The sequence below is a fragment of the Cyprinus carpio genome, chromosome A17, assembly GCF_018340385.1.
Source record: "Cyprinus carpio isolate SPL01 chromosome A17, ASM1834038v1, whole genome shotgun sequence".
NCBI classification, from domain to species: domain Eukaryota; kingdom Metazoa; phylum Chordata; class Actinopteri; order Cypriniformes; family Cyprinidae; genus Cyprinus; species Cyprinus carpio.
The window spans coordinates 20,531,794-20,546,978 of NC_056588.1; the positions used below are offsets into that span (position 1 = coordinate 20,531,794).

The window sequence follows — 15,185 nt, forward strand, 5'->3', positions numbered from 1 at the left end:
TCGGAATGCCTATTCGAGATGGTAAAATGCCTCTTAGAGTAGGCACATCTCAACCTGCTTTCATTGAGGGCAGCACATGTGCCGTCTATGAGACGCCTCTATGACCTTAAGTGGTCAGTCTTTTCTGCCTGGTGCACAACCCGTGGCGACGACCCAGTTGCACTACCTACTATTGTACTACCTACAAGAGCTGTTGGACAAGGGCTGCTCCCCTTTCACGCTCAAGGACTATGTGGCAGCTATAGCAGTTTCCCATGCTCTTATGTTTGGACAGTCTGTGGGCCAGAACAACTTAGTTGTCCGTTTCCAGAGAGGATTCAGGAGGCTCAATCCGCCCTGGCCCCCTGTGTGTTCAGCCACTACAGTCTGCAGACTTGAAAACCCTTTCGTTGAAAAACGCTCTGCTACTGGCTTTAGCATTGGTTAAACGAGTAGGTGACTTGCAGGCTCTCTCTGTAAAGCCGAGTTCAGACTGCATGATTTTAGCCCAGTTTTTTGGCTCGCCGACAGGTTTTGAGAAATCGCCGCCGACACAAATGCCCGAAATCACAGGCAAATCAGTGCTCGTTCACGCGAGAGTGACAATCACGCAGTGTGAACGAGCAAAGACGCGATCTGAGAGAATCGCCGATGAGTCGCCGATGCCCGTGAGATATTTGGCATGCTAAATATCAGGGACTTGTCGGCGATTCAAAATCATGCGTGTGTGAAAAGTGTTCTGACTGAAAATCTACGTCGGCGATGACCGACACCAAATGAGAGAGCAAGATACAGAGCAGCAGGGAGTTCGGGGAGGAGTTATATACCACAATATCAGCAAGCATGGCTTCTTTTCTTTTTTTCTTGTTTTCGCTGCAATCAGCGCACAGGCAAATTCGTATTGCAAGCTTCTTGGGGGCTACCATTTTTAATAATAATCCCAGTCTCACGTGAGAACTCTGGTTTTGCACGTGTGATATCGCATTGTTTTCTTGTCACATCTCGCGTGTGTTTGGTTGTGAAATGTAGTTTGCATGCCAGGGCTTGTTGGGTGTCGATTCTTCCTATTTGTAAAGTCATGCAGTGTGAAACCTTCTGTCGCCGATCCATCGTGCAGTGTGAACACAGCAGCGACTGAATGCTGGCCAAGATAGTCATGCAGTGTGAAAAGAACAGTGACCCGACTACTTTGAAAATCGTGCTGCAGTTTCTGAACTCGGCTTCAGTCCTGCCTGTCTTGAGTTTGGGCCTAAGGACTCCAAAGTTGTCCTAAAACCAAGACATGTGTACGTTCCTAAGGTGCTCTACACCCCGTTTAGAGCCCAGGTTATTAATCTCTCTGCACTTCCTCCTTCTGAGGAGGACCAGGAGTTTAATTTTCTCTGCCCGGTTAGGGCGCTAAAAATTTACATAGAGTGTTTCGTTGTGCTCTATTCTGGTGGTCGAAACAACTTTTTGTTTGCTTTGGTGGCCGCACCAAAGGATCCCCGGTCACAAAGCGTGGCCTCATCCTGTGTGTTGTAGCGGTGTGTCCATAGCAGATATTTGTACAGTGGCCGTCTAATGGGCCTCGCTGTCCACTTTCGCCAGGTTCTAAAACTTGGATATTCTGGCCTTACAAGCTTGGATTCTATCTGCTTAAATAGATACGCGCCTGCCTAAGGTGGTCTAATACTTCAGGCATTGCCTGTTTTTTCAGGTACGCTCTTGGCCCTTTCAGTAGTGCTGAGGCTGTACAAAACCGTTGGAATGATTATCCAAAACTGGGCTGACTTCAGTTCAGCCTCTTGCCTCCTGCAGGGCTCACCCTGCATATAATTGGTCCCTCTGAGCCTTTTATGCTCAAGTCCAGTTCATTTCAGTCGTTCCTCTTTTGTTATTTTTCGTGTTGTGTTGGTTTTGTATTGGTTCTAGCGTAGAGACCAGCGACGCAGTATCGAGGAGCATTTGATTATTTTTTTCATTTATTTAAAAAAAGGAGTTTTTCCCATAGCGTCTTGTGATTGCAGTGCTCATTCCCATATCTCAGGGAACCGAGGTTATGTAAGTAACAGAGTACATTTTCTTATCTGAGTATGTTATATCTTCATATAGCTGATACATGTAAGTGTATACAAAGTTGACAAACATACACTGTGACCAAACTAATATATATTTTGGCCAGTGTATTTTTTTAAGCTAATATTTTTATATTATGAATCTTATTAATTTCTGAAGCATTACCTATTCAGAGGTAATACCATTTAACATGCATACAGTATATGTATGTTCATTTAAATATCAAAGTATCTATATATTCATCAAAGAATAATGAAAAACATGTATCATCGATTCCACAAATTAATTATTTAACATTGATAATAAAAAATGTTTTGTGAGCACCAAATATTGGAATGATTTCATATTAGACTGAAAATTCTTCAGCAGCCATTGCTCCAGTCTTCAGTATCACATGATCCTTCCAAAAAAAAAAAAAAAAAAAAAAAAAAAAAAAAAAAAAAAAAAATATATATGAAAACTATATATATATATATATATATATATATATATATATATATATATATATATATATCTATATATATATGTGTGTGTATATATATATATATATATATATATATATATATATATATATGTGTGTAGATATATATATATGTGTGTATATATATATGTGTGTATATATATATGTGGTGTGTATATATATATATATATATATAATTATATTATATATATATATAACATTTTTTAAAATATATTAAAATACACAAAAGTTAATTTGTAATAATATTTCACCATATTGTTGTTTTTACAATATGTTTAACCATATAACCACCCTTTCTGAGCACAAGACGCTTCTTTTAACATTAAAAAAATCTTACTGACCCCAAACTTTTGAATAGGTCATAAAAAAATACTGTAAATCTTTGTTGAACTGTGTCAGCATATGGCCTGTTATCGCCACCTCCCAGGGTGAACAAACTGGGCCCCATAATGTGGGATTTAAAGACTTCCTCTATGCCTTTTTATACCTCCCCTCCTGTTACCCATCACTTCCTTTTCTATGCTTCATTTGCTTTAATGGGCTTCTCCAGTGGTCTGAAGATGTTCAGCCTGTCCACTCAGCTAATATCTCATTACATTTCCAAGGAAAGCAAGGTCGTTATATGCATTGACACAGAGCGGCTGTCACAGGACTGTGAAGGTGTCCCAGTGTATTTATTGCAGGGAGAAATGAGGGAATGATGAGTTTGCCTTAGTCCTTCAGTATGTTTGTGTTTCATGTTTGGATTCAGAATTGCAGGTTTTTTGTCACAATGCTGAGTTCTTTTCTCAGAATTGTGAGTCGGCAGTGTTATATGATCCTTCAGAAACCATTTTAATATGTTGATTTGTTGCTCAAAACATTTCTTATTATTATCAATGTTAAAAACAGTTTAACATTTTTGTGGAAACTGTAATACTCCCCTTTTTGTAACAGTGTAAATGTATTAACTGTAAGTTTTAATCAACTTAATCCATTCTTGCTGAATGTTTTTTTTTTTTTAACATGTCTTTCACTTTTAAATTTATTCCAAAATATTTAGACATACATACATGTTGTTTGAAAGTATAGAAGAGTATAGAGTATCATGGCATCATGTGTTCCCATTTCTGTCTCCATTATTGGTGGATATCTTTAGGATTATGGGTATTGTGGTTCTTCACCAAGAATCTGAATATGAAACACTTGCGGCTTCTTTAAAAATATATAAGATCACCTACGAATCTCAAAGCTCACGTTAGGTCTCTCTTAAATAATGAGTATATATATATATATATATATATATATATATATATTTATATTTTATTCTTCTGGAATGTGACTGTTACACTATATTTCATGTTTTGTTTAATTATTTGGTGAGTGCTTTTCTTTTCAGTTCTTTTCTTTTTTTTTTTTTTTTTTTATAGAAAAAAGAAAGGCTTATTCATTAAAGCATAATATATTTCTCCTACATGTATATTACACACTACGTACAATGCACATAATCCTCATATTTCATATACATATATATCCGAATCTCTGTATGCATTCATGTAGTGAGCCAAACTGGACCCTGACAGAGTCTATATTCACAGAATACCATTCCATGGGAAGGGCTCTAGCAGAGGGGTTCAGGGGTGCGGGGGGTGTGGCGTGGCAGCAGAGGTGGAGACGAAAGTTCCATTTCTATGGATATGGATGCCGTATATCTTCCCATAGAATGGCAGGGAAGCCAAGAATGCTAGATCCCTTCTGTAAAATAAGAAAAATACTGTCTGTAAATATCCCTGTTTTATTGGGACGCTCTCGTCAGAACACTCAAGCCTCTGCTTTGTGATCTCTATTAAAGAGCAAGACTAGGATGTTCTGTGACATTTCTTCTGATTTGTTGAATGTTATATGTTCTTTATTAAAGAAAATACTATCCGTTTCTCTTCACTTTGCTTATTCTCTTTTGTCTTTCTAAAAATACAAATAGAATCAAATTGCCCCCCTTTTTTTTATACATAGGCTTGCCACAGGGTGGATCAGTGTTTGATCGCTGGGCTATTCATTCACAGGTCAAAGGTCATGCCATGGGGATGGATACGGCTCCGTTGGCTCTAACTCCGGCTGCGTGTGTTGGACGCTGGAGTTCTGTGAGCTCCCTCGCCGTGCTCCTCCGTCTTCTTGTCGGCCAGGGTGGTTGAGGAAGCGCAGGGTGACCTTATCCCACTCCTCAGGGAGCAGCAGCAGCAGTGAAGCCCAGGCAGATGATGCAGGTGCACGCCAACGCACCACGCTGAAGATGACCTCATGCTTCAGCACGTCAATGGCTTCTCACCGCAAAGAAATAAGAAGATAGAGAAAGAAACAGATCTTTTAAAAAATTTAGTTTAAAATACATATGCAAAGTTCTTTTCACATGGTTTTGAAAAACTTTTAATAGTATTTTTCAGAAAAATACTATAGAGTAAATAGATTTTTTCTCACTATATTTTTTCCCAATTACCCCCCACACTTTTTAAAAACGTATTTTAATTATTATTTGTTTTAAATGTAATAATTAATAAATATCATTGTTTTTTTTAAGTTTTCATAGTGCATCAACAAATTCGTGTTTCAATACAGTAGATTTCAAATATTTTGTTGAAACTTATTGACCTGCAGGGGTCCTCTTTATGATATCATTTCCTGTTTTAATGCTTCCTGTTTTTTTTTTTTTTCCCTACATGTTTCTGCATTATTGCTTGCACCGCATTTGATTTGGTGGACTAAAGTTTTTTTTCCAAAAAATATTAATGAAGCAGTAAAGCCATTTACATTTTTTTTTAAAGAAAATACTTATACAATTAGGGCAAACTATCATAAGGTTTCCTGTCAGGATTATCTATTGTTACCAAAAAAAAAAAAAAAAAAAAAAAAAAACCTTTCTTGAAATAAAAGTAATGTTAACTAAAATTACATACTATTTTATAAACTATAACATTTATCTTTTTATAAGGTCTAATTACAAGTACTTAACTTTTGGAATCTAATTTGCAATCCAGATGACGTAATCTGTTACTACATGCAGCTAAGTATATATATATATAATATATAGATATATATAAATAATTTTAAGCTAGTTTCTTTAGTTTAATGTGATGTAACCAAAATAATTAAAACTAAACACTGAAATAAATAAAAATAAATACTAAACTATAAGGACATTAAAAAAAACCAACAACAAACAAAAAAAAAAAAAAAAAAAAAAATCAAAAAATACACAACGGAATGTACTAAATTTTAACTAAATAAAAAAAAATAAAACAAGAAAATACAAAAATCTAAATATTTAAAAAAAAGTATAATGGACCTTGATATGTATATTATTTAAATATTTTATTTAAATTTAATTAAGCTTTTTTCTGTGTTGTGATATCAGGATCATCTGTGAAATAATCTAAATATATTTTTACTTAAGAAATTAAAAACATGAGTCACATACACAAGGTGTTTTCTACATTAGTCTAAAACATCCAAGGTATTCCGATGCATTGGGTTTATATGTTTGACTCTGTGGGTTGGCTAGGTGTTTGTTTTTTGGGGTTTTACTAGGGAATTTGCAAGATGGTGTTGTTGCTTGCCTGGTTCATTGAAAAAATGGGTTCCCACTAAGATTCTCGGTCCATAAGAGCAAAAGTCTGTCTCAGATGTTGTTATACCCATATGATCATTGTTCGTTCAGAGGCTATTGCTTAGAAAAACTAAACAGGAACAGAAAATTCAAGTGCAAAACCATTCAGTTAATTCGGCATAAATGATTTTATTAACCACGCTTGGGGTGACAAACTGTTGTACAGTAGTTTTACTGATTTAGCTTAATGGTCAATTTACCGGTTGCAGGGTTGTTCTTCTTCTGACTGTAACAGCTGTTTGTTAGCCATCTCCCTTTAATGTCATTACCTATACCACAAGTGAGATTGCTGTCATTAAAGCGTGGCCTGGGGCCCATACCGTGGTAGCTAAACTCACCCAAGAATCGCAAGATGAATTACTGAATCTAAGCACCAGTCCTCTCTGCCCCACGCTACCAGTTAACTCCAGTTGAATGAAATTTCCAGTACCGTGACTGAAGGAAAAGCGTTTCGAGCCATTATTTGATGATATTTTAGGGGGAGGAACTCTTTATATGAAAATAGTAAGTGTAATCCCGTTGCTGTTTGGTGACTACAAACTGAAATATAACTTGTTTAGTAATTGAACATTGGGTCTCATATAAAGACACCAAAAAAAATTGTATCAAGTGTAATAGCAGTGGCTCCCACCCTGGACTTGCCTAAGAATTTGCTAATATATGGTTAATAATAAGTAACAGGTAACTATTAATTTTACATGCACACTCCATTCAAATGCTAGTACAGCAGAACAAAACATTAGTAAATTGTCATAGAAAGAAATCACAAATTTAAAAATCGACATTTTGTCTTCCAAGTGAATCATATTGTTTTTCTGAAGAAAAGCCCACACATGACTTTAATAAAAGAGTCCTCGCAAGACCAGGACCTTTTTTTTTTCAAGCCAAAAAACCCTCCTTCAAGGGAATTTACTGTCACCTTGGCAACCTCACCACCCCTTTGTCATTGTTATTTCACCCCTAAACTCTAAAGAAAACTGATAATAAATTGCTTTGGTCACCAGAAGCGACGCTTGCGTATATGGCAAAGTTTTTCTTAAAACGCCACCACTGTTGGTTCTCGCTATTAACAAACCATTAACTATGACTTTTGTCCTCAATAAACTTCTAATAGCTAGTAAGGTAGTTGTTAAGTTTAGGTATTGATTAGGGATGTAGATTATGGTTATGCAGAATATGTGCTTTATAAATACAAATAAACAGCCAATATGTTAATAACAGGCATGCTAATAAGCAACAAGTTAATAGTGGGAATTGGTCCCTGTATATAAAGTGTTACCAGTTGATTTTGTATAAAAGAAAATTATGCCTATATTTATTTATACTTGCCTTGTGACATTGTTTTAATGTCAGTTAAGCACATTTTGCACACAAATCCTCATTACCATAATGCAGGAAAAATGAAATGGTAAATACTATTAATTATAATTGTAATAAAATCTTTATTACAGAAATTATTTTATTGCAATATGTAAAAATAATACTGTATTACACTAATAATAATCTAATGAGAATCATCAATAATTATAAATATTATGATGACAATGACAACAAAACACCAAATTATGTTAGATAGATAGATAGACAGACAGACAGACAGATAGATAGACAGATAGACAGACAGACAGAGATAGATTTATGTTAGGACAGACAGATAGATAGACAGATAGACAGACAGACAGACTCACACACCTGCATTGCCTGGGACACTGAGTAACGTCCCAATGGATATGAGAATAGGATACGTGAGTACCACTCCTACATTGACCAGGATGTTAAAGACTATGAGAGAGAGAGGGAGAGAAAGCGAAGTAAAACAAACAAACAAAAAAACAAACAACCCAGGAACTTTATATTATGGTTTGGCCATATAGCATCTTTTTTCATTCAGTCCTCTCTAAGTGGCCAAATAGACAGAGAACTTGACATGATTTGGACGAGTGACAATAGTTAATGGATATCATATTATCCTTAAAACGCCTCTCGAGATACACAGCTCCACTTCAGTTTTAAATATACAGTAAATATAAATGGTTCTGTTACTATTATGCTGTACATAGACTGATGCAGCACATATTGGATATCTAAGAAATGCTACTTCGAGGTGTAAACTGATGATTCTAACCTGATTTCTCTCACTTACTAAGCATTTAAAAGCACTCTTTGGAAGTGTACTTAAGGGTTGTATTTGTATCCACTACAACACTAACTCACATCTGAACCAGCAGTGATCAAGTGGTAAACTGTCAGCAGGATTTAACTCCAGTACTTGTGTACAAACTGAAGGCTTTAATTATTTATTTATTCCCCCCCCCCCCATTTGTCATTTAGTACTGTAGATGGTGCAACATTACTTTGCCAAAAACATTTTTCTCTACAGTTTTTAAACAACTAACATATAGACTATTTTTCAAAAAAGATTTTCTTAGAAGTTTATGAAAAAAGTCTCCTGTGCTCCTGAAAGTTGCATTTATTTGATAAAAAATACAGTACAATAATAATATTGTGATGTATTCTTACATTAGTTATTTAAAAATAAACTATTGTATTTTTACATTCATTTTAAAATGTAATTTTAGTCCCTGTGATGGCCTTCAAAGATCATGTAAAGCTATTACTCTAGTCTTTAGTCACATGATTCTTTCAGAAATCATTCTAATATCTGATGTTTGCCGCTTCAAGAAATATTTATTATTATTATTATTATCATTCTTGAAAACAATCGTGCTGCTTAATATATATGTATAAAAAAATGTAATAATTTTTTTTAAGGATGCTTTGATGAATATATAAAGTTAAAATCTTACTGACCCCATAAACTTAAACAGTAGTGTATATCACTAATATTTAATTATGTTTACCAGTGCCCGAAACATAAAAATCACAGATATTTCATTAGATTATTGTAGATTATTATAGATGTGGATGGCAAATGTTGCTAAATTTGGTCAGTAATGTATTTAAAGTAAGGCTGAAGAATCAGTTTCCATAATTTCATGTTACCTAGCCAAAGGCCGGCCACCCCGCAGAGGTAACCCCAGGGCAAAGAGGAGAGGGAACCCCAGTGCTCCACTCTGGTGAAGTACAGGATGAGGGGAACGCAGGAGATGAAGATGAGATTGAAAAAGCCCATCGTGGAGAAGAAATGAGCAGCCTCGCCCAGATTGGCACTGCCGAGGAACATCTTAAACAGCACCTGAGTGGTACAAATAAAGCATATCAAAAAGAAAGGAGTCTTAATGTCATCAAGGATCTTCTGGGAATCGTTATTTTCAGCTGCACTCACCTTGTAGAGAGCAGAAGTGGAGGCGGAGCCGACTGCTAAGGCCACACCCATAAAGGAATCTCCATGGAAACCATCAGCATATGCCATCTCACAAATGCATGTGATAGCCATAAGGGTCAGCACACAATCTAAGAGGAAAGACTCACAAAAAAGACATGATTATTCAATCAAAGCTTTAAAAAATGACTTGAAGTTCATAACCCACATAAAATACCAGTGCCAAAATTCAGGGCATATGAGTTTTCTGGGGAGTAAATTCGCAGATACTAGAAGAAGTTATGACGTCCAGAATGCTGAAGACCTCAAGGTGCAATGACAGCAAGATTTCTGTCGTAAGCATAAAAAACAGCTTTCCGGCAAAGCAAAGCTTTCTATTTATTTATTTTTTTTATATACTTGAATCGGAAAATTAAATTCTCATTGAATATACGTTCCACACTTGTTGTCTTCTATATCAGCCATCAAGCTTCTGTTTAAAGACAATTTCAGGAATCACTTGTGATACCCCATTAAACAGGTAGGGGCTTGTGAGTGTAACTTTCCCCCATTTTGTTAGCATTGCACTCAATGTTCATTTAACACACTGTAACTATTTACACGGTAGATTGAGTTCCCTCTTAATTGCATGTGATGTAAAGGGGAAGCGGATATTGGGTATATCAGCCAGTCACTGTCACACAATAATTATGCCCTGGCTAGTGTGAACAAAGCCCTCCCAGACAAGGGTTTTTTTAATAACCATCCGGGTTTGTTTATTTTAGCTTTGATACGTCACCAGCGTGACTTATTACATTATCCTGCTAATAAATGACTTCTTGTACCAAAACTACACGTAAGCACAAACAGCAAAGAAATTTTTGTGGGCGGTTTTCAAGAACATGTTAGTGAAATTAACATACTCAAAATGGCCAATTTTGAAATAGTGAGGTCATGCCTTAATTGTGGAATGTGCCATTTTAAAAATGATACGTTTTTTGTTAGCTTAGGCAAAGCTTAACCATTGAAAAATTGATATGAAAATCTTGGACATGTATACTGACCAATGTCTCTGTAATGTACCTTGCTGTTAAACAAAGAAAATTGCATGTGCATTCACATAAAAATACAAATTCTAATTTATAACTTCAGTATGTGCAGTTAGATATGCATTTTTGGTCTTCGTCCTTGTTTGTTAGACGTATAAAGCAAATGTTTAATTACCTTATGTCTGAACAAACATATTTTAGATCCCTTAATTCCTATACCATACCTTAAACTTAAAAAAGTACCTAAAAATGGTTTGGATTGCTAAAAAGTAAATGCACAAGAAATTCGCAACTTAGTTGAGTAATAATCAGGGTTATGTTCTACTACCCGCACACCCATGAAGCGATCCTTGAGGAACCATCCACGACAAGAGGAAGACAAAGGCCTCTAGCTGTGGCAGCAGAGTAGAGCGCTGTTGGAGACGTCTGTAGCGCAGTTTAATTTTCTCACATGCTAATCAGGTACAGGTAGTTGTAAGTGTCCACAAGATGGAGGAAAGAACAGCAAGGCGCCGTTCTCTTCAGAAACACATTCAGAGACATTCCGTCCTCCCCAAACAACCCCCGACTTACATTCCTACACAGTGCAAATGAGAAACAATAAAGGTTTTTGTTTTGCATGCTTACCTTGATAATGAAGTTACGTAGTACCTACTAATGGCTTAGCCTAGAAATGACAGGTTTAGTTAGGTAACCAAAAGGTTGCAGATTTTAACTCTGTATAAGGGGTTATCTTGTGGGCTAGGTAAAAGGTTCAAACCAGATTTGATGTCAGTGATGGCAAACGCTGGTTCTCAGGTGTCTCGTAACCAATTGTCACATGCCAATTTTAAAATTGTTAAGAGTTACAAATGAAGCAAACTTAGGTCCATTCCAAAAGCTTTAGTCTGAAAGACACCCAAAAATGAACCTAGAATTGTTCAACACAATCTAATGGCATTTTGTACTTGATGAATTGGTGGCAAATTCATACGCATTCGTATAATCTCATTCAAACATTTTTGTATAATCTGCTAACGCTTCCCTGATGGTTAGGTTTAGTGGTGGACCTACATTGTACATTTGATTCATATGAAATTCATACACAATCACCAACTCGTAAAATGCTTTTTCATGAGCTCGAGTTGGAACTGTTTGTCGTACTGAATTGCAACTTGTCAAATATTTTACTTTTTTTTAATTTATTTTATACATTTTTATTATTTTGAGTTTTTTTATATAATTGAAAAAAAAGGATCCAAAAAGAGTTATTTATTATAAAGGTGGTCCTTATGGCTAGGTGCTTTTATTTAGACAATATATTAAAAAGGATCCAAAAAGACTAATTGATTATAAAAGTGGTCCTTATGGCTAGGGGATTTTTTACTGAAAATCACACAAATCTCCTTGTTACATTCATGAGAAAAGTAGCAATGTTCAGTTTGTCTAACAGATCAATTTCAGTAAAGTGTCAGCTAAAGTAAAAATGACTAAATGTTTCATTTTTACAAGTTTACAGCTATTGTACTTCCTACACAAAGTTCTGCTTTTCACATCACATCATAATCCACCAGTCATTCTGACTTCACCTGAATTTCTGAATGGGTGTCTGTTTTTCTCTGGTAGTGGCCACATGCCCAGAATAGTAGAGGGGGAAGAAGATTGATGAGTACATGATTCCAGTTGGTGCTGAACCATGTGATGAAAAAGGGACAGGAAAAGGATTTGAATGTGAGCTGGACCACCTGTGTGATGCCCACCCAGCACGAGGAGACACACAGCACCACCAGCAAACCCCCCAGCACCTTGAGCACTGTGTTGACGCAGGTATGTGCTTTATTTTTATGCAGTGCCATTCTCCAACTTGTTTCACTGACTGGAGTCTCTGCATGTGATTCTGAGCCATCCTCTCCTGCAACACACAGATCAGTATTGCACCATTACAGCACACAATATACTTTCTTGCCTCATTACATCCCAGGTAATAAAATTGGATTATGAAATCCCTTGTGTTTTTTTTTTTATTCTGCACACTGTTTAGCGTACATATTCTATTCATGGGATAATAAAACTGCATCTGTATACATGCTTGCCTCATTACATCCCAGGTAAAATGTGTTAGCATTGATTATCTAAATGTCATTGCACACCCAATTAAAATGCATTATTATGAAAATGTATGCGTAATGATGGCCATCAGATTTGAATCCCATGTCCTTTTGCACAACCACACACACACACACACTGGGTTTTACTACCAAATTAAACGTAATATCTAATTATTATAATATTCAATTTACACTGTAAAGGTTTCTGCGACATTGTGGGAATTTATTTCCAGATAAATAGTGTGCGTTAAGGGCACTGCGCTTTGGCATTTTTAAGACCCGGGACAGTCTTGCGCACTTTCCTGTTGCATGGCCCATGCTGTCTCATGTGTATTTTAGATAGGCCCAGAAGGACTGCTCATGCCCGCGAAGTTTACTTTGTTTTTACACAAGTTTCCGGTGTACAGTGCCATGTGGATGCAAAATTTTGTACCAGAATAGTTAAAAGTGTACTGTACTTTGGCAATGCCCAAGGGTCGCACATGCACATGACTGATTTGTTTTTGTGCACTAATCAATTGTTTGCAACACTGGAGGTATGAAAAGACACCGCTTTAGCATTTAAAAGGAGTACAAAGCTATTTTAAGATGTATAACTTTATGAGAGAGAGAATCGCGGCCGACTCAGGAACTAAGATGAAGCTTTTTCTAAGAGCGCAGGGTTGAAAGCCGCTGTGTTTGTGCACCCAGTATCAACTGGAATATACGACTGACGGGGCCCTTTTTGTGAGCAACCTTGGCAGACGATACCCACAACTGCTCCCCGGGCGCCGGCAGCATAATATGGCTGCACACACTGCCTCCGGGGGTGTGTGTTTCACTAGTGGGTGTGTTGGGTGTTCACTGCTGTGTGTGTTGCAAATTGGCTGGGGGATGGGTAAAAAGCAGAGAATGAATTCCGAGTATGGTTACCATACTTGGCGGTAGTGTCACGTCACTTGCACTTGTTTACTTGGAAAGGATCTGCTACTATAGTTTCGAGCTGTCTGGCATAGGATGTGTGTACAAGTACAAAAACAAAAGACATTTTGGTGCTTAAGTTGGAAAGCTGATATTGACATATTCACTCATATTTTACAGGCAATGTACAGATTTAAAAGACTGATTGGACTGAGATTGTCCAGACTTCAACAAAGATCCCAAACGACCATAAAAGTGGTCATTATAAAATGTGCTGCATATAATTTGTTACTGTATTCTCGACTTTGCTATCCACCTTTATCCCTGTTAAATTTACTAGTTCACTCTTAGCTTCTCAGCACACTCCTTAGTTTCTCTGCTCCTTTGCAAATATACTTTAACTTTCTGCTCCTTATCCTGCAGTATTAACAAAAACACGTTTCTGTCTCTGTCTTTTTTATTTGGTCACAAAAATTATGGGAAACAGTGTTTACTGGGATATTTTTAGGCAGGTATTCGGAACCTGACTCAATGTACTGTTGCTGATTTCGAGTTGACTGTGTTTGATTCATGAGAAATTGACCAACCACTTCCCTGTGCGGCTGCCCCTGATGTTCTCTGCCGGTATACGTAGTACGGAAAGTTTGTATCGATCCGTAGCTGCAAGAGGGTTCATGTTACCTTCAGGTGAAGAACTTAAAGACGGACAGTGTTTGAAATCTGCCTACGTCGCACAGACAAGCCTCTGTCAAAAATAGCTCCACAGGGTCATGTAGAAAGACGCAGAGGACCATTCAGAATTCTATGGGATATACATAGAAGCCACCACCAGAGGGCACCCACCAAAAAATCAGCAATCAGAATACATCATGCCTGTCATCAGTCATGACCTCCTCATAGGCTTGTACTGACAACACTACAATCAGTATGCTGAAGCCAGACGACAGAAGACAGACAGACAGACAGATCGATAGATAGCTAGCTGTGATAGATAGGATATGAAGTGGTGGATTGGGGGTGATGGGAGATGAAACAGAGGGGAAGTGCGCTCGTCATCACAAAGTCAAAGATCCATTATGTGTAGATCGAGGTAATCAATTTAAACCAGGCAGGAAATAAAAGATGACATGCGCTGGTGCCATGGTAACTAGTAGTGTGATGGGTCAGCAAGAACCGTCTAACACCCACCACACACACAACACACACACACACACACACACACACACACACACACACAGCCGCCACACCACACAACAAATCACACACTCAACGCACGCGCGAACACGCACACACAACACCCCACAAACCACTTTGTCGTTGTGATCCCTGCTACTCAAGCACATGGATCTCAACCCGACTAAAATACCTGGAAAGACTTTATGATGAAAATTAGGTTATGAAGCTGGTAAATGATAAACCAGACTGGAGTACGTTGTACAACGAATATACCAGTTTTATTCTTTCCCTATTTTCAAAAATATCATGTTTTAATTCACATGTGTTACATGGGTTTGGTGGAATTACCTCTTTGAGTGGTTTTATGGTTAATGGTGATTATGTCAAAGGCATTAATGTGTTCAAAAATTAATAAAAAAAAAGGTGACTCATACATACAATCACTTGAATGACACATCTTATATGGCAAAAATGTTCTGTTAATCACTAAGAAAAAAAAAACACTTGTTGTAAAAGGAATTAAATTATTGAAAAGACAGGTTTTGCATAACAA

The 15,185-nt window shown here is 36.9% G+C and overlaps 1 pseudogene; it reads right to left on the minus strand.

The window, feature by feature from the left end:
* Positions 1–4,568: 4,568 nt before the first annotated feature.
* Positions 4,569–12,304, minus strand: LOC122148235 (annotated as a pseudogene).
* Between the last annotated feature and the right edge of the window lie 2,881 nt (positions 12,305–15,185).